The sequence below is a fragment of the Tamandua tetradactyla genome, chromosome 7 (genome assembly GCF_023851605.1).
Source record: "Tamandua tetradactyla isolate mTamTet1 chromosome 7, mTamTet1.pri, whole genome shotgun sequence".
NCBI classification, from domain to species: Eukaryota; Metazoa; Chordata; class Mammalia; order Pilosa; family Myrmecophagidae; genus Tamandua; species Tamandua tetradactyla.
The window spans coordinates 78,380,883-78,401,548 of record NC_135333.1 but is presented as its reverse complement, the minus strand read 5'-3'; the positions used below and the strand labels follow the sequence as shown (position 1 = coordinate 78,401,548).

Here is a 20,666-nt window from a genome sequence, read left to right as displayed (position 1 = left end):
CTGTTTCCTTCCAGCTACTATTCTATCCCTCTCTCTTCCTTGCAATAGCAATCTGCTCTTGCTCTCTCCATGGCCTCAGCTTCTATTCCCTCCCCAGGCCACCCAGCTACCATTCCTGAAGTTCCCTCGCAAACCACACTCTTTCATCTGTGTGAAGGTGGTTTTTGGAGCAGGATGGCTGGCCTTTAAATCCTGCCTCTGTCACTCATTTCTTGAGTAAGCTGGGAAAGTTCACCTGTTTCTCACCTATAAAATGGGGATGATAGTACTAATACCTATTTCACAGGGGTGTTGTAAGAAATGAATTGTTAAGCCTTGTGCACTGCTTAAAACAATGTCTTCCAGGTAATCACCCCACAACAAATGTGAGTTCTTCCTGACAACGTGGGGCGTGACTTCCTGGGATGAGTCTGGCCCTGGGACTGTGGGACTGACAATGCCTTCTGGATCAAAAGGGGGAAAGAAGTGTAATAAAATAAGGCATCAGTGGCCAAGAAAGATCATGGAGTCAAGAGGCTATTCTGGAGACAAATCTAATACAAGCTTCAATTAGATGATACTAATTACCATGATTTGCTAAACCCCAATCAACATCATTCCTGTTGACTCTTAAGAACACCGAGGGCTCAAACTGAGACTCTATAAAGGCTTCATGCACTAAGTTTGCTTTTCTGGCATCTATAATTCCTGGAGGGTTCCTAGGTCATATAAATCCTGAAACCCAGAGTGACCAGCCCCTCCAAGATTGTCTATTAATTACATCCTGCTGTCCTTTAGTGTGGACACCCCTTCTCAATATGAAAAAGTCAGAAGAGGCATTGCTTGAATATCCCTAAAGATTGGGTGTAGGATCAAAGGAGAAGGAGGAGTTGTAATAGAGAAGATAAGAATTAACAAAGGAGTATGACTGCTGAGTCATTGTATTGATATTTCTTTTACCATCCTGTGTTTTGGAGCAGCTAGAAGGAAAAATCTGAGATGGTGGAATGGTAGCCCATGAAAACCCTGGGATCTGTTCTGTAACTACTTGTTGAAGTGTGTGTGCTTGTTTGAAAGGAAGTATGCCTCCTAAGAAAAGCCATGTTTTGATATAAATCCCATTTCTTAAAGGTAGAATAATCCTTATTCAATACTGTATATTTGAAACTGTAATGAGATCATCTCCCTGGTTGATGTGATTTAGTCAAGAATGGTTGTCAAACTGGATTAGGGGATGACATGTCTCCATCCATTTGGGTGGATCTTGATTGGTTTATTGGAGTCCTATAAAAGAGGAAATATTTTGGAGAATGAGAGATTCAGAGAGAGCAGAACAGCATAGCCACGAGAGGCAGAGTCCACCAGCCAGTGACCTTTGGAGATGAAGAAGGAAAACGCCTCCCAGGGAGCTTCATGAAACAGGAAGCCAGTAGACAAAGCTAGCAGATGACGCCATGTTTGCCATGTGCCCTTCCAGCCGAGAGAGAAGTCCTGACTGTGTTCGCCATGTGCCTTCTCACTTGAGAGAGAGACTCTGAACTTCATTGGCCTTCTTGAACCAAGGTATCTTTCCCTGGATGCCTTTGATTGGACATTTCTATAGACTTGTTGTAATTGGGACATTTTCTTGGCCTTAGAACTGTGAACTAGCAACTCATTAAATTCCCCCTTTTAAAAGCCGTTCCATTTTTAGTGTGTTGCATTCCAGCAGCTAGCAAACTAGAACAGTGTGCTTTGAAAAGTATTGCTTCTTATTTCTTTGCTTTGTATATGTGTTATATTTTACAATAAAAAGTGCGAGTTCTTAGCTGTTATTTCCTTTCCTGATGCTATATGGTATTACCATTGGCCAACAGTAATACTTCCAACTTCTTTCCAAACCTCCTTCCATCTCTCTCTCTCTTTCCTTCTTTCCTGACTTCGTTCCTTGGAAGTATCTGAGTGTCTCTTTACCATGTGCTAGGCCACTGGATCTACAGTGGTGAGCAAGGCAGTACAACGTTTGCACCCATGGAGCGCTGTTCTAGGTTGAAAGCTGCCAGAATGCAATATACCAGAAACAGAACAGCATTTAGGAAAGGAGAATTTATTAAGTTGCAAGTTTACAGTTCTAAGGCCATAATTTGGACAAGGCTATAAAAATGTCCAAATTAAGGCATCCAGGGAAAGATACCTTGGTTCAAAAAGGCTGATGATATTTGGGATTTCTCTCTCAGTTGAAAAGACACATGGTGACGTCTGCTAGCCTTCTTTCCTCATTTTATAAACCTTCTTCAGTGACTTGCCCAGGGCTCTGTCTATTCTGTTGGCGCTCCCAGTTCTGGTGACTCTAAAGCTTTTTTCAAAATGGTTCACACTTAAAGGGCTCCAGTAAGCAACCCCACCTTGAATGCGTGGAGACACATCTCCATGGAAACCATCTAATCAAAGGTTACTACCCACAATTGGGTGGGTCATATCTCCATAGAAACAATAAAATATCTCCACCCAGCAATATTGAATGAGGATTAAAGGACCTGGCTTTGCTGGAGTACATAGCAGTTCAAATAGGCACAAGCTTGAACTTAGTTTTCCTCTTACACCCTAGCTGTTCGTTCTGTTTTTTTTTTGGATGCTCCTTTTCCTTTCTCTGCCTCTTAGCCTCTTAATTTTTTTCTTCTTATTTCACATATTTTCCTGAAAATGAAGACATACATACTATCCCAAACCTGTCTTCTACCTTGATGTTGCTCCTAGGTTAATACTTTCAACTCCATATTGGTTGTCTCCAACTATGACAGAAACACCTCAATCATAACCCTTAGTCTAACTGCAATAGCTTCTCTCCCCATTGCAGCCTTCCCTTCATCAAACCTGGCACACCACCCTTCTGGACACCCAAATCAGAATCCTTCCTTATCAGCCTCCTCCATACTTAATCATATGCCAATTCTACTTGATGCTCATATGTGGATTCTCTTCTTGATTCCCACTTTCTCCATTCAGGCCTTTACTATTTTTCTCTTCATAGAAGATCAGCCTCCTAAGTGGTGTCTGCCTCCTATCTTCCATTCCACCCATATACCTTCCCACATTTCTAAAACACAAACCAATCATTCATTTCATCATTTATTCACTCATTCACGCACTTATTTATTTAATAACACTTAATGGAAATCCATTGTGTGCCAGGTATAGATCGTTTTATTTTTCTCCTTTAAATTCCTTCAGGTATGTCTTGACTCCTTTGTATTGTCCCTGGTCCTCACTACTATTGAAATGCATTTCATTTCCTTGTTCCATTGCTACAAACTGCTACATAATATTCATAACTCAGCTCCAATTTCTTCTCAATCACTCATTTAACTCTGCTTACCACTGAGGATGTATCAAGTGAACAAAAGTGACAAGTCCTTGCTGTCACAGAAGGACCTGAGGGAAACAGACACTAAATAATTGAGTAAGATGATTCCAGATTGTGATAATGCTGTTGAAAAAATGCAGTGTAAGACACCAAGGAGAGAGAGAGATTGTGTGTAAGTGAGGGTCGGGGGTAAATACTACTGTTTTTAGATGGGGTGGTTGGTAAGAGAAGTCTTTTGGGATGAGATAATATTTGAGCCAAAACCTGACAGAGGAAGGGAGTGAGCCATGTAGATGTCTGGATGAAAAGCATTCCAGGCCAAGGAAAGAGCAAGTGCTAAGGCACTGTGGTGGAACATGCCAGTGCTTGAGGAAAAGCAAGGAACTCAAAAGGCAGTCAGTAAAAGACCACAGAGCTACTCTCTGTATAGCTTCCCCTGATTTTATGCAGCCAAATTGGGTACTCATTTTTATGTACTGTCTTAAGTTACAACATGGTATGGTTATCATTATTTGTTTATGTCTGTCTAATTGCGAATACTGTAAGCCCTTAAGGATGAAAAACATTTTGTATTCATGTTTGTATCCCCAGGGTCTATTCCTCTGCTCAGTGACTTGAAATTTTGCTGAATGGATGAGTTCGAGACCCTCAGAATGCTTTCTCATGCTTGAGTCACATGATTGGATTTGAAGGTTCCAGGTGCTCTCAATTCTCTTCTGCACAGGGCTTCCAGCACTTCACTCTCTTAGCAACCAGTATTCAACCTTTTTTAGCCTTGGCTCCTTCCTGCTTGGGAGTTTGGATGCTGGACACTCTTATGTGTATTTCTGATTATGACTCTTCATTCCTCCCCAGATTTCATATGTGTCACAGTGATAAGCCTGTTTGGGGAAGGCAACTGGTGGGATCTACATAGTGGAGCTGTGGGGAGGTTTATACCAGGAGTATTAATGAATAAGGCTAAATGCATAAGGTGGGTTAAATTATGTCAGGACTTGCAAGTTGAGCAGAGAAGAAAAACACTAGCAGTTGTCTGTGATTATTTAGAAGTTTTACTCAAAGACTGTACTTTTTATAAGTTCTTTACAATATTTATTGTTCTAACCTATTTTTATGTATATGCAGGAGTGATTAACCTTTAGACCTTAGCTTATTTTCATGTGACCAAAAAGTCATATGTACATATATTAGAATTATGTGGTTTCATAAGAGCTAAGTCCCTGAAAGTAGGTGATGTTTATAGAGTGAGACACTATATTTTTCATTTGTTCAGAGCAGGAGTTCGGATTTTTTTTTAAAAGATAACAATCTCCTACATTGTTAATACAAATGAGAATCATCAACAAATGAAAAAAAAGTCTTTAAATTGCTGAAATTTTGCCCAAGAATGCAGGCAATATTTGATGTATATTACTGTTGGGCTCCTCACTGTAATTTGATACAAGATTTTAAAAAATTATATATTTTTAAACTCACAGCAGATAAAAAGTAATTCATTATCAGGGCAGGAAAGGTGGTAGAGGAAGTCACACAATAAAAATTGATAGATGGGGGGGTGCAAGGGTAGTTCAGTGATAGAATTATCACCTGCCGTGTGGGAGACATGGGTTCGATTCCTGGCCCATGTACTTCCCCAAAATAAAGCAAACAAGCAAAAAACAAACAAAATTCAACAAATGGTGCTGCAATAAAGGAGCATCATTATTTTCACATGGAAAAAGAATGAAATGTGACCCCCGCTGTAAGACATACAAAAAAAAATTGATGGATGAATGCCAGACTGTACAGAATAGGCACAAAAAGTTAAAGAAGCAGATGTTAAACATTAAAAAATGATATCCATTTGGTTGGGACCACAAAGTACAGGGCAAACGTCTCAGTCACCCCTTCGCCAGTATTACACAGGTGTACAACGTCTGGTCTGCAACATCAAGTAAAAAGACCCTTAACTTTTGTTTTTTTTTGTCAAATTTCATCTGATGGCAAAAAGTGACCTACCTTGCACTTGTTCGGTAATAAATATGATCTGAACTGATTCAAGGCTATTTATGAGCTCTATCCCATTTCATGTGAGTTCGTTTTGCTGCAGAAATAATGTACTTAGACCCTGCTAGGGGTGCTATGAATATACGGCATGAGTACTACATTACCTTTACAAAATTCAAAACATATGCTCCCAACAAATAAGTGGTGTGTACCTATGTAATACAGTCTTGAATGCCCTCAATGATGACTATTATTAATAAGATAAGAAATGCTATGTTTAAGAATCTTAGTTAAGAAAGTATGGCATAAACATTGAAAGCTTTGTGTTTAAAAAATATTCATTAAAGGGAAGGAAAAGTTTTAATGTATTTGGCAAGTCAACAAGTGTTTATAGATTCAGAGATTTTTTCTGTGTGTGCATGTTTCTGGATCTTTAGATGAAATTATACTGGAATTGGGCATATATTTGCTTGTGACTTGGCACCAATTGGATGTATACAGTGTTATCAAGAAATTATCTTTGAGGTTGTTAGAGTTATCTTGAGTAGCAAGGATATCTGAGTGAGATAACTCTTATGTAATTTTGCATTTTAAAACCTTCCAGATTTGTAATAGGAGTTTAGTTTAGTTTTGTTTTCCAATGAGGATTCTGCTGTCAGTGATGGAGAAAGTTTGAGTGCCAAGTTAAGGAAACAGATTGCATTTTCAATGACAATGAGCCTACCCATGGGGAATTGTTGAAATAGGTGCTTAATAGCCTGGGGGTTATCCTAGCTCAGTAAATTTAAAGATACAAAAACAGAATTTTAGATGTTAGGGATGGACAGTAATAAAAATATTCTAGTGAGTGTTTTGGTTTGCTAAAGCTGCTGGAATGCAGTATACTAGAAATGGAATGGCTTTTAAAAAAGAAATTTATTAAATTGCAAGCTTACAGTTCTAAGGCCCTGAAAATGTCCAAATTAAGGCACCAACAAGAGGGTATCTTCACTCAAGAAAGGCAATGCCATCTAGAACACTTCTGTCAGCTGGGGAGGTACCTGATGATGTCTGCTAGCTTTCTTTTCTGGCTTCTCATTTCATAAGGTGCCCCCAAGGGTGTTTTCTTTCTGAGTCTCTAAAGGTCTCTGGCTGGGTGGGCTCTCAAGCTTTTTCCAAAATGGTTCCCTCTTAAAGTGCTCCACTAAGCAACCCAACCTTGAATGAGTGGAGACATATCTCCATGGAAACCACCTAATCAAAAGGTACCACCCAAATTGGTGGGCAACATCTCCACGGACACAATAAAAAAGATCTCACCCAACAATATTGAGTTAGGATCAATTCTGGGGTACACGGCAGCTTCAAACCAGCATAATGACTTCAAGCAAGACTGAAGCATTACACAAAACTCATGAGAGATAACAACTATTACTATGCTAAATTTTATCTGCTACAAAATAATACAAATCCATAGCTAAAAATCCAAATGAGGGTGGGCCATGGTGGCGCAGCAGGCAGAGTTCTCACCTGCTATGCCAGAGACCCAAGTTCGATTCCTGCTGCCTGCCCATGCCAAAAATAAATAAATAAATAAATAAATAAATAAATAAATAAATAATCCAAATGTTACAGAAATATGTACTCTAACCCTTGAAAGCAATTCCTAGCTACACTGTCACCCCTATAAAAAATACTATTAAAAAAACTGACATATTTCTCTAGGTGTTATTATTTTTTACATAAATTTTTTCCTTCTCTATATTTCATTGCAACTTGCTTCTTCCCCCAACTTAATTGGGTGTCCCCTCAACTTAGTAATTAATGTCATCATCTCAGTCTTTTCAGTCATGAGATAGAATTCCATTTTATAGCTATACTATAATTTAACAGTTGATGATTTTTTGAAGATTTTCCACTACTCTTTTTCTACTTTTCTCCTTTTGATTCTCATCTGCTCTCTTGCTTAGACACAAATAGACAAATATAAACCTTAGATTTGATTAGACAAAACTATAAACAGTGAAATAAGTGCTGTTTTCAAATGACAAATTTCCAATCCTGTGGAGTATGCAGTAAAATTATCTTAAAAAGATAAAATAAATCATGTCTGTTTTGCATTTTAAAGAATATGCAGGTGCTACTAATAATGGATCAAAAGCCCTTGGGTTCAAAAATTAAATTTCCCTCAATTTTACAAAAGCATTAAAATTCTTGAATGGAAGGGCAAATCTTCCTGATTTGGGATTTGGCAATGAATTCTCAGAGAGGGCACCAAAGCATGAGCGACAAAAGAAAAAACTGATAAATCTGACTTCATCAAAATCGAAAAAAAAACTTTTGTACATCAAAGAACATTATCAAGAAAGTGAAAAGATAACCTTTGGAATGGGAGAAAATACTTAGAAGCAACACATGAGATAATTGGATTTAACATCCAAAATAAATAAAGAACTTTTTTTAAAGCAACAGCAAAAAGACAACCCAATACAAAAAACAGGCAAAGACTTAGATATTTTTCCAAAGAGGATATACAAATGGCCAATAAACATATGAAAAGACGCTCAGCATAATCAGCCACTAGAGAAATGCAAATCAAAACCATGATGAGATACCACTTCATACCCACAAAGATGACTATTATAAGAAAAAATGTATAAGAAAAAGTATAAGAAAAAATGAAAATAACAATACCCTATCGGAGAGGATATGGAGATATTGGAACTATAGTTCATTATTGGTGGGGATTTAAATTGGTCTAGCTATTGTGGACAGCAATACAGTTATTCCTCAAAAAGTTAAATATTAAGTTACCATATGATTCAACAATTCCACTCCTAGGTATATACACAAAGAAACTGAAACAGAATCTCAAACAGATCCTTATACACAGATATTCATGACAGTCGTATTCACAACAGTCAAGAGATAGAAACAACCTAAATGTCCATCAACAAATGAATGGATAAACAAACGGTGCTACCTAAACACAATGGAGTATTATTCAGCCATAAGAAAGAACGAATGATTCGGAATCAAGTTTCTGCATGGATGAACCTTGAAAACATTATGCTGAATGAAATAAACAAGGAGCATTAGGACAACTGTTGTATGAGGTCATTTATATGAGATACCTAGAAATACCAAAGTCTTGGAGACAAAGTAGATTAGACGTTACCAGGAAATGGGGGGGGGGGGGGAAGGGGGCGGATGGAGGAGTTTTTGCTTAGAGGGTACAGAATGCATGTAAGTAAAAATTAATAAATTTTTAAAATCCTGGTAAAAATAAACTTCCACATTTAAAATTAGAAATAGAATACCTGTATTTCTGCTCAGAAAGCATTCATTCAATAGTCATTCAAAGGCCAGTAATAGGCAATAAGACATTCTGTTGACCTGAGTCCAACTAACATCTTCACCACAAGCTAGTGCTGCAATTACCTTCTCTGTCTTCTATCATTCTTTCTCAGCTCTTTCACTGTTTCCCAAGCTGTAGCTGTATCCTTGCATTAAGGTGTTTCCTACTGAATTCAATTCTACAATCCTTCCCACCTGCAGGAGCAAGGAAAACAACTGAGGTGAACACTTGGAACCCGCCTTACAATACTACTGTAATTTATCTGGGGTAACCTCCCCATTTTAACCCTCTTCCTATCCCTCAGAGATTACTATCCTGAATTTTACTATAAATAATCATTTGTTTATAAACAAGTTTTAAAACCCACATGTTCTGAGATAGTATATCATTTAGTTTTGCTTGATTTTGGACTTTGTAAAAAGAGTCTCTTATTGAACATAACATTCTGTGACTTTTCACTCAATTTCATATTTCTATGAGTAATCCATGCTGCTGCACAGAGATATTGTTTGCTCAGAATCATTGATACATAATATTTCATTGTCCCAATATACCAACATTTATTTCTCTGTTCCTATTTTGCGTAATTTCCAGTTTTTTATTGTGATCCATGATATAACTTTCAGTTCTAAGCATTTTAAAATTTTCATTATGATTTTTTCTTTGATGGATGAGTTATTTGGAAGTCAGTTTCCCACTTATTTAAATTAAACTTTAGAAGTTAAAGCTTTCCGTTATTTAAATTTTAGGTTTAATTTTAAGCTTATATTGTTAAAAAAATTAATCTGCTGTTAATTTCTAACTGTATTGCTCTGTAAACTAAGATGATGGTCTAGATTAAGGTTCAGCAAACTTTTGCCTGTGGGTCAAACCTGGCTTGTCACCTGTGTTACTACAGCCTGCAAGCTAAGTATGGTTGGTACATTTTAAATGGTTGAGAAAAACAAAAGAAGGTTAATATGTTAAGATATGAGAAAATTGTAATACAAAATTCAAATTCAATGTGCTCAAATAAAGTTTTATTGGAACATAGCCAGGGCAATTTGTTTACATACTGTTTATGGCTGATAGTGGCAGAGTTGAGTAGTTGAAAGTGACTACATGACTTGCAAAGCTAAAATATTTACTATCTGAGCCTTAACTGAAAAAGTTTGTTAATCCCTCATCTAGATTATGCACATTCTTTGAAATGTGTCAAGATATTCTTGTTGATTTACATAAATATTTCTTAGGGCTTGATGAGAACATGTCTTTGCTAATTGAGGCATGCAATATATCTATATAGATCTATCTATCTATTTACCTATCCTAGTTTTGCTAGCTGTTGGAATGGGATACATCAGAAATGGATCAGCTTTCAAATGGGGGGAATTTATAAGTTGTAAGTTTACAGTTCTAAGGTGATGAAAATGTCCCAATTAAAGCAAGTCTATAAAAATGTCCAATCTAAGGCATTGATGAAAGATATCTTGGTTCAAGAAGGCCAATAACGTTCAGGGTCTCTCTCTCAACTGGAAAAGCACATGGTGAACATGGCAACTTCTGCTAGCTTTCTCTACAGGCCTCTTGTTTCAGGAAGCTCCTCCAGAGGCATTTTTCTTTGTCATCTCCAAAGGCTGCATGAGCTCTCGTGGTCCTCGTGGCTCTCTTGATGTTCTCCAACTTTTCCCAAAATGTTTCCCCTTTTAAAGGATTCCAGCAAACTAATCAAGACCTACCTGTGATGGGTGGACCCACATCTCCCTCAAATCAAAGGTTAATACCCACAATTGGGTGAGTCACATCTCTGTGGAAATAAACTAATCAATTTTCCAACCTATAGTGCTGAATAGGGATTGAAAGAAACAGCTGCTTCCACAGAATGGCTCAGGATTAAAACATGGCTTTTCTAGGGCACACAATCCTTTCAAAACAGCATACTATCTATTATTATTATTATCAATAACATCAATAGTTAAGAGGTGTTAAATTTTACTCACTATGATGGTATATTTATTTATTTCTCTTGGAGGATTTGCCATTATGCAAGAGTGACACTCTGTATCTGTAACCCAGCTTTTGTTTTCTTAAAGTTGTATCTAATATCAGTATAGCTTTATCAGCCTTCTTTCCATTATTATATACTTGGCATATCTAATGTTTTGCTCATCCTAGTGTTCCTAATTAGCATATAGATAGATTTTTAAAAACTATTTTGACACCATTTTTAAACTGGAGATTTAGTCCAGTTGTATTGTGATTATATTTCTTAAGGGCATTTAAAATTAATACCCTAATACCTTCTAAACAACATTGTCCAGCATTATGTTGTGTTTTTAAAAAATTACATAAATTTGAAATTACTATTATTATTGTTGTCATTGTTTATGAAGAACAATTTTTTTTAGATTAGACCAAATGTTTATAAGTTCATTTACTTACCATATTTTCTTGCATCCCAGCAGTTTCTTCTGAGACTGCATTCTTTCTGGAAGCTTGCTTTAGAAGTTCATCTGGAAAAGTTGGTAAATGGATAGATTTTTACTCACTAAAAATGTCTTAATTCCATTTTTGTTCTGGAAATATAATTTGGGGGAGCTCAAAATTATAAATCGACAGTTATTTTCTCTTGGCATTTTGCAGATATTCCTCTATTTTCTGGTTTCCATTATTGCTGGTGAACAATCTTTACTTATTCTACTTGTTTTTCCTACATAGATAATATATCTTTTTTCCCAGAATGGGATTACCATTTTCTTTGGTATTTTGCAGTTTAACTACATTGTATTTTGGTTTATTTTTTCTCCATGCATCTTACTTTACTTGATACATATACTTTCTCTAGTTTTCTTTTCATGAATTCTACTTAACAAATGTATGTGCCATGCTCACTCTGAGGATTCATGTCTCATATCAGTTCTGAAATGTTATCAGTTATTTTCTCTTCACATCTTGCTCCCACTCTATTCTTTCTAGTCTCTCATTCTGAGATTCTGATTAGATACATGTAAGGTCTTCGCATTCTATTTTCTACATCTCGTAATCTTTCTTATATCTCATCTCTTTTTTTCCCTCTGTGCTGCGTTCTAGATAATTTCTTCATATACAGCTGATATTTTCTCTTCAGCTTTGTCTAATCTGATATTCATCCATTGTGTCTCAAATTGCAACCATTTTATCTTTCCTCTCCAAAGTTCCTAGTGGTTTCCTTTTTATGTCTTCCTAAGCATTTTAGATAGTTTTTTGTTTATTATTCCACCTTTTATTTCCTTAAACAGTTAGATCACAGTTAATGAGATTTTTGCATGATAAATTTAAATATGTATATCTGCAAATTCTCATTGATAGTGATCAATATTCTTTTGTGTCTTGTGATCATTAATTATAAATTCTTATTTGCTTGATGTAAATTTGAGGAGACTTCTGGGACACTATTTTGATGCTAATTTTTCTCCAGAAAGGATTTCCTATAGCTCTCTTGGGACCCAGGTGGCCCAAGGACCCGAGACCACTCTATCTTCCCTCCAGGGTAGTCAGCTAACATATGGGAGTTGAAAGGCAGCTTCCTCAACTTGCAGCTGGCCTATGGCTCACTTAAGATATTTCAGTGATTTGTTTTGCTTTGTTTGCATATCAAAGTATGTCTTGTGCGAGATTAAGATGCTTCGTAGCTGGAGACATCTTCAGATGATCTGCTTCATCTTTCTGTCTAAATCTTAATAAACATCATGTCAAATATGGAATATACAAGTGTAGTATACAAGATAAAGAAGCTCCATGTCTGAAGGAGCTCATAAAATGTTCTATCTTTTGTTTCCTCTTTTTCCTTAGTTTTACATTAATTTTTCTATGCATCTCATTCCTTTTTCCACTTGGCCTCCCTTGATTTGTCCTCTCTTCCTAGCTGTAATTTTAGACTCAACCAAATTATTATTTAATAATTAGTCATAGACCGCAAAAGTAATTGTTGAATGAATGACCACTTCATACTATCAAATTCTTAAAGAGGTTTAAGATATTTTTTACATCAGTAACACTTGTTGGATTTTCTTTCCTTTGTGGATATCTATTTCTTCTTTTTTAATTGAGAAAAATCTTCACACCCATATTTTTTATACATGGTGCACAATCAACGGCTAACAATATCATCACATAGTTGTGTATTCATCACCATGAAATAACTAACTCAATTATAAAAAGAGAGTTATATATATTCCACTGTGGGATTAACAATTCCATCCTGTCCAAAAGGGGGAAAGGAAGTGTAACTAGTAAAGTATCAGTGGCAGAGAGAGTTCAAATAGAGTCGAAAGGTACTCTGGGAGGTTGCTCTTATGCAAGCTTCAGTTAGACCTTGCTACCTATCATAACCTGCCAACCCCCAACCAGGACCATCCCAGCCAATTCTAAAGAACACCTAGGGCAATATATAAGATTTCAAAAGGATTCCATGCACTAGTGTACCTTTCCAGAAACCTACAACCTCCAGATTGGTCCCTGAACCAGGTAAATCCTAAAACCTACAGGGCCCAATCTCTCCAGAACATTAGATAGTTCCAACTCCCTACCCCATATTCTCTCTCTCTTTCTTTTTTTTTTTTTGGTATGGACAGGCTCCGGGAATCAAACCCGAATCTCCAGCTCTGCAGGCAAGAGTTCTTGCCACTGAGCCACTGTTGCATCGCCCCCTACCCCATATATTGACAGACTCTTCCAACATGAAAAAGTTAGAATGACCATAGCCCAAATACCCCTAAGGAGAGGGATAGAAAGATCAAAGGTGATGGTGGAGTTATACAGAGAAGATAGGATTTAACAAATGAATATGATTGCTGAATCTTTAAATTGATATATTTTTTAGTCTCCAGTATTTTAGAGCAGCTAGAAGTAAAATCCTAAAATTGTAGAGCTGTAACCCATGTCAAACTCTGAAATATGTTCTACAACTAATTGTGGTACTGTGCTTTGGAATTTTCTGCTTTTTTGTATATATGTTATTTTTCACAAAGAAAGAAAGAAAGAAATAGAGGAAGGAAGGAAGGAAGGAAGGAAGGAAGGAAGGAAGAGAGAGAGAGAGAGAGAGAGAGAGAGAGAGAGAGAGAGAGAGAGAGAGAGAGAGAGAGAGAGAGAGAGAGAGAGAGAGAGGGAGAGAGAGAGAGAGAGAGAGAGAGAGAGAGAGAGAGAGAGAGAGAGAGAGAGAGAGAGAGAGAGAAAGAAAGAAAGAAAGAAAGAAAGAAAAGAAAAGAAAGAAAGAGAAAGAGAGAGAGAGAGAAAGAATGAAAGAAAGTTGATTGTGATGATAAAAAAGTATTTACGCCTTCTAGCCTTCTTTATTCTGGAGAAGCTAGAAGGAAAAATCTGAGAGGATCGTATGGTAGCCCATGACAAACTCTGGGATCTGTTCTGTAACTACCTGTTGAAGAGTGCTTTGAAAACTATTGCTTTTTTATTTCTTTGCTTTGTATATATGTTATATTATACAATAAAAAAGTAATAAAAAATAAAATAAAAAGAGAGAGAAAGAGAGAGGCAAAAAATTTTCTCCAGGCCTAAGCTTATTGTATATTCATTTATTAATTGTCAATTAGCAAAGTTTCTTGTCTGTGTATCACTTTGTAGGTAAAGTAGATACTCAACTTGAAAAATCTTTGTTAATAATTTTTCATTTCCTATCATGCTTGAAAAAGTTTACACATTTATAGTTAGGTGGCACATATTAAAATAAAACATTTTCACACTCAAGGAATGAAGGAAACCTACTTTCTCACACCCAAATAAATGTAAAGGACCATAAAAAACAAGAAATATAAACTAGACATCAATTACAAAATAGAAGCAAGCCCAAACACCTAAATTAAGAGCAAACATGATAATCCAAGCAACTGTCTTGTTCATGCAGCAATACTAAGTAATAATGATGGTGGCAACCAAAATTTAAATCACTTATCTACCAAATTATACTTAGAAGTTTTAGATTGGGTCATAAAAATAAAATAATATTCTAAACTATAGTATATCTTTCTAGATTTATCTACAGATATGTTTTTGTATTCTATGTCTTTATGACTGCCAATCTACAGAGCTATATCTAGCAGTTCCTATATTATATTCATACAGCAGATTAGGGGAGAAAGGAAGGGTACTTGAAGAATGCATCTGACTCCTGGGTAGTTTAGATGTAGTTCTTAGTCTCCAGAAAATATTTAGCCATTAAAATTTCTACACATTTGTTTGATCTAGCTTTTATACCCAGCTGATGACTCTATCTGTTCCCCAACTTTTGTTTCTACCCTGCACATTTTGGAAGTATCTACCTTCACTTTATATAACTATCTTCATTCTGCCCTACATCATTTTCATCCCATGAACACCAACAAATTATGAGATTTTCAAAAAGGAAAACTTGTAAAGGGGTTGCTTTATAAACAAATTTACATCAATTCTTAGCAAAGTTCTAAAACAGGTTATTAATAATGGCTCTTATTAATAATGGCTCTATGCACTTAGAAGAGGTAATGGGGATCACTACATAACAGGATGGGTTAATTTGAAAATAGATCCTGTTCAACTTTTTTTTTTAAATAGTTACTTTGATTGGTGGATTTAGGTATGTTAGAGACAGTGAATTTTTATTCTGGCAAACCATCTAGAAAATCTTACATGGAATCTTTGTTAGTTATGATATGGTTGTATGAATTAAAGTGTTTAATCTTGAAAACTGCTGGTAATAAATGATCTTTATTCTGCAATCAATTTTGTAGTTAGTTTCCAGGCTCTTTTCTAAGCCTGTTCAATGTTATTGTTCATTAGATTTAACTGGAGACATAGAAGGCATGTCCATAAAATTTATAAATGTGATAAAGTTGTAAGTTACGTTAGTTTGCAAGCTGCCGGAATGTGATATACTAGAACTGGAACGGCTTTTACAAAGAGGAATTTAATATGTTACAAGTTTACAGTTCTAAGGAAGTGAAAGTGACCAAATTAAGACACCGACAGGAGGTGACCTTCACTCAAGAAAGGCTGATGGATCAGGAACTCTTCTGTCAGCTGGAAAGTCATGTGGATGCCATCTGCTGTTCCGCTGCTCCTGGACTCCAGACTCTGTTCTTTTGGGGGTTCCTCACTTTGCTTCCATGGGGTTGGCTTTCATCTCTTGGCTTCCCTTGGCTCTCTCCACCTTCTGGCTTGTTTAACATCTCATGGTGATGTCTACTGAGCTCTAACCATCTCCAAAAATCTGTGCCTCTGTTCTCCACATGTCCAATTCTGTGTCAACTCTGCTGTGAAGTTTCTGTCAGTTCTGTGACTTCTGTCATTTCTGGCACGCTCCAACACATTTCCTCTTTTAAAGGATTCCATTAAACTAATTAAGACCCACCTGGAATGGGTGGAGTCACATTTCCATCTAATAAAAGTTAACACCCACAATTGGGTGCGTCATCTCTCCACGGAGCTAATCTAATCAAAAGATTTCAACCTACATTTTTGAATCAGGATTAAAAGAAACGGCTGTCTCCACAAGATTGAATCAAGATTAAAGCAGGGCTTTTCTGGGGTACATAATACTTTCAAAGTAGCACATAAGCGATCACTAATACACTTTTAAAATCTGAAATTAGGTCCTAAAACTGTATACAAGATAAAATTTAATAAGGATAAAAGAAAATTTAGGCTTAAACATATAGAATTATAGAAGTATAGACATGTAAGAAGGACCTTTTGCAGTACATATGAAACAGACATACATGTTTTATTTGACTCTAGGTAAGGCCTAAAAGAAAGGATTTAGGTGGCTAAAAGGAAAAGCTAATATGGGTTTGGGCTCCATTACTAAAAGCATATGCTTCTATCACTTTGTAAGTCAGTTCTCGGCTCACTGCATATGAATGTGGTGTCCCATTCTGAGTGCACAATCTAAAGATAAGAATGAAGAATCAGAAGGCTCACTATGTCATTTGAGGAACAGTGGAAAGAACCAGAGATTTTGAAGCGGAAAGTATGAGAAGACTGCCGCTTCAAAATAGTTTGCTTCAAATATTTCAAGGTTTACAATGTAGATGAAAGATTAGACTACTTTTGTGTGGTTCCAAGGGGGCAGAACTAGGACCACTGGTGTAAGCAGAGGAAAGGTAATTTGACATCCTCAAATTAAATGATGCAGGTTTTGTAGTTACGCAATCTTGGATTTCAATTCTGGCATCAGCACTTACTTTGGAAAAAAAAGAATGACACTCCTGAGCTGCATTTTCCTAAAGTGCTAAGTGGGTGTAATAAGACCTATCACATTTTAAGGATTAGAAACAATGACTGTAAATTGCTCCTGGCATCAGTAAATATTCAATAACCTACCATATTATACATGATACTGATAAAAATAGAGATTTCCAACACTGGAAATGTTCAGGTGGAAGCTGAATGGTTATCTGGTGAACATATCAGAGAGTGTTCCTTGTTGGCCTGGACTTCACCTCTAAGAAATTTTCTAACTTTTAGCATAATGGTGATAATTTCCACCCTGGCCTGCTATCTCATGTCCTACCTGCGCTTTTTTCCTCCTTTCACAAGGCAAGGAAGTCCAATCTTTTTTTTTTTTTTCTCATGGGCAGGCACCGGGAACCGAAAGGTCTAATCTGTTAAACCACATTTTATAGTCTTTCCTTGTCTTCTGGAAGCCAATAGACTTTAAAGAAGTTACAAAAGAGGGGGGATGGGATATGGTAAAGTGAAGGAGGGGAGCTGCTGGGGTGGTGGTGGTGGTGCTGCGGTAAGATACCCATGACAACTGAGATGTTTTAAAGATAATACACAGTACAGGACCCAATGGACTTCTTAATTAGTGGCTTCCCGAGCTACCCAAGGAGGACAGAGTGGTTTTGAGGGTTGGTTAAGGTACAAAAGCTACTAAGTGAAAGAAGCATCGACTATGAACCAGGTTCTTGCAAGAGCTACGTGAGAAATGGGAGTCAAGGCAGGCATGCCAGGCGGGCCTGGGCTTGCCAGCTGAAGCTAGGGAACAGAAGTTGGAGACTCCCAGAGTGCCCGTGGGTACCATTAGTCTATAGTAAGGATTGGGGAGACAAAAAAGGAGGAAGGCCACAAAGAGGGAGAACAGGTCTGAGGACCCGAGAAGGACAAGGATGAGGAAAGTTGCCCCAGTCGTTGGGTATGGCGCTCCTAGGATAGTGGCCACGTGCTGTGAACAGGACCCCGGGCGCTGTAACCGGATCACTCTCTTTGCCCAGGGCTTCAGAGCTTGCCCGGGGGCGAACTTCTCCACAAGCTCAATGCCTCTTCACGGGTTCCGGGTTACTAGTCAGTCTTGCTAGGGCACTTCTGGAAACTCGTCGGCGGCTAACAACCCTGGTCGGACTTTGATCGTGCCGGTGATAACTTGGCGCGCCCCCAGGCCCCTTCTCCCGCCCACCAGGCCTGTGGGCCCCTTCGCCTCCAGCGTTGGGGTTGACCAGATGCTCCGCAGCTCGGCTGCCTACAAGATCTGGAGAGCGGAGCCAGCTGCGGATTGCGCAGCGCGCGATAGCTCGCTTTTCGCCGGGGCACTGGGCATGCGCTGCGCGGCTGGCTTTGGCCGCGAGCGGGCGAGCGGGCGGGCAGCTCCAGACTTCACAGGCTGCGGCGAGCTAGGCGGTCTCTCCCGCCCGAGGTCGGGGCTGTGCTCGCCCGGGGAGATCGCTTCTCATCAGCTGGGCACTGAAGACGGCTCGGCAGTTCGCGGAGAATTAGGAGGGTGCGGTCTAGGTCGCGGGCTTTCTCCCGGCCGCCTCCCATCTCGTCAGGGCTCGCGGCGCCTCGAGGGAAGGCTGCGGCCCCGAGGGTGGATCCGAGGTAAGAGATCCTCGACTACAGGCGCCCGCCGAGGTCCAGCGGCTGCAACTCTGCCTCGATTTAAAAAATCTGCCTTTGTGTGCTTGGATCGCGGCAGTGCCAGGCGCCGTCCGCCTTGGTTCACTTTGCTTTCAACTGGTGGGGAGCCAGGTGTGAGAGGGCGCTCGCTGCTGCAGGAGCGCGACCGCGCCCGGTCCTGGCGCCCGCGGATCCGCCGCCGGGCACCCGCCGCGCCCCGGGCCCCGCAGGGTGGGCAGAGCGGAGCCCACCGTCGTTGCAGTGTTTCCGGGAAACTTGAGCCTCGGCAGGTACACCTGCGCCTACCTTGTCGGTGGGGCGACGGCAGACCGAGTGTTCTTCTCTCGGCTTATTTTCTTAGACTTGCGGTTTTGAAAGCCCCAGTCCCCACTCCGCACCCATTACTGGGGGGGTCTTTTCAAAGGACCCTTTGGGTTAAAGTCCCACTATCGTACATCCTCTCAAGTTAAGATCGCTCATTGTTTTTTGAATAATTTTCATTCCCTCATTCCTGTTGACTTTCCTGTTTTTAGCCTGCTCCACTTTACTCACCATTTTACTTTTTGGGAAGAAAGCCTGTCTGGTGTCGTTGTCAGTTAATTCCCACCGAAGTATACTCTGTTCTCTCTTGGAATGTACATCCTTTTCTCTCTTCTTTCGAGGACTACCCGCATGCAAAATGTTTGCACCGATTGTTCCCTTCTTGGACAGTGTTTCTCAAATCGTTCTTCTTCCTTAATACCCGTAGTACTTTTAGACTCTCCTTGGGGCAGGATGCTGTGGCGTTAGGATTTGAAATCCATAGACATCTAGAGTGGTATAGGAATCGGAATCCTCCTTTACAAAATAATCTTACAATGAAGTGCCTCAGACAGTAAGGGGACTAGGTGAAACAGCTAATGTCTCAAGAGAAGAATTCAGAAAAAACTTGATTGCAGGTGAGTAGTTTGATTTTTGGCTTGGTCATTTTTGAGAGATAGGGAAATTAGGATTCTGGGAAGGCCTTTTTTACTATTAAAAAAAAAAACCCTAAAGTAACTATGTTGTGCATTGCTTCGAATTTATTTCCCTTGAAAGGATACTTATTCCTTTACAGCTCCTTGGGTTTTGGAAAGTGTGCACTAGTAATTTAGATCAAGTGATAGTGAGTCTGTTTACATTAAAGTCAATGTAAACAGTTGACTTTAATTCCTTCTCTCAGCCAGTATGTATTTTCTCTTTGGGAGTGGAGTGTTCTGGATATATTGCTTTGGTCCTTAATTTTCCGGTGGAAGATTTTGTCATGGGTTCATACTTTTATTTTCAATATGAAAATTAAAACCATTTATAGAATTTCTATTCAAAGAATAGAGTAGAATGAACCAGAAATGTACTAGTAGTTTCTAGGATGCCTTTAAGACAAAATATACAGATTAAGATTTTTTAAAATTCCACAATTTTCACTGTAGGGAAAAAAAGAAAAGAAAGGAAATGAAAATTTTCTTTTAATTCCACTATTCTGAGATAGTGTTCACAGTATTCTGTACATTCTCTGTAATATTTTTCACTTTTCAATGTCATTGGATAGCATTAAATACTAATTTTTAGTTTTTTTAAATAGCTAAGAATACATTAAGCAAAATTGTGTGTAGGGTGATTCTTCATTTTATTCTTTTTTGTTTCTTATCAGGAAACTTAGTATCTAATTTTGAACACTTTGTTCATTTCTGATACAACATAAATGTTTGCTACTCCCTGTTTGTCAGAGTTTTATTTGCAACTTTTCAAATCCTAGCTCTTTTCTTTTCTTTTTTACACTGTACTACATAACCGTTCACCCTCTATGTTTTTTTTTTTCGTATGGGCAGGCACCGGGAACTGAACCCAGGTCTCTGGCATGGCAGATGAGAACTCTGCCACTGAGCCACTGTGGCCCACCCTCACCCACTATGTTTTTTTTTGGTGGGGGGGAAGGGGACGGTGCATGGTCTGGGAATCAAACCCAGGTCTCCCACATGAAAGGTGGGCATTCTAACCACTGAACTACCTGTGCACCTTCATCCACTATGTTTTGATCTTCTTTTGACTCCCCTTTTCTTCATATGCTTATATTGAATTCTGCAGAAGCTCTCTTTGTATTAGAAAGTACCGTATCCCTAATAGAAGGTGATATATTTACTTTTCTCTTTAGATGCTTTA

General features: G+C 38.3%; 1 protein-coding gene across 19 annotated transcripts in view; it reads left to right on the top strand.

Moving 5' to 3' along the window:
- The window catches only part of EPS8 (EGFR pathway substrate 8, signaling adaptor), a 288,863-nt gene that overhangs the window by 62,747 nt on the left and 205,450 nt on the right, over positions 1 to 20,666 (top strand). For 8 of the 19 annotated variants that reach the window (XM_077170191.1, XM_077170193.1, XM_077170190.1 and 5 more), the window contains exon 1: positions 18,213 to 18,470. The exons of 6 other annotated variants lie outside the window; for them this stretch is intronic. The gene's annotated coding sequence lies outside the window, so the exon portion shown is untranslated. Of the gene's footprint in view, positions 1 to 18,212; positions 18,471 to 18,752; positions 19,427 to 20,666 lie in introns of those variants that run through there. 5 more of the 19 variants (XM_077170204.1, XM_077170202.1, XM_077170200.1 and 2 more) reach the window with 3 other exon arrangements.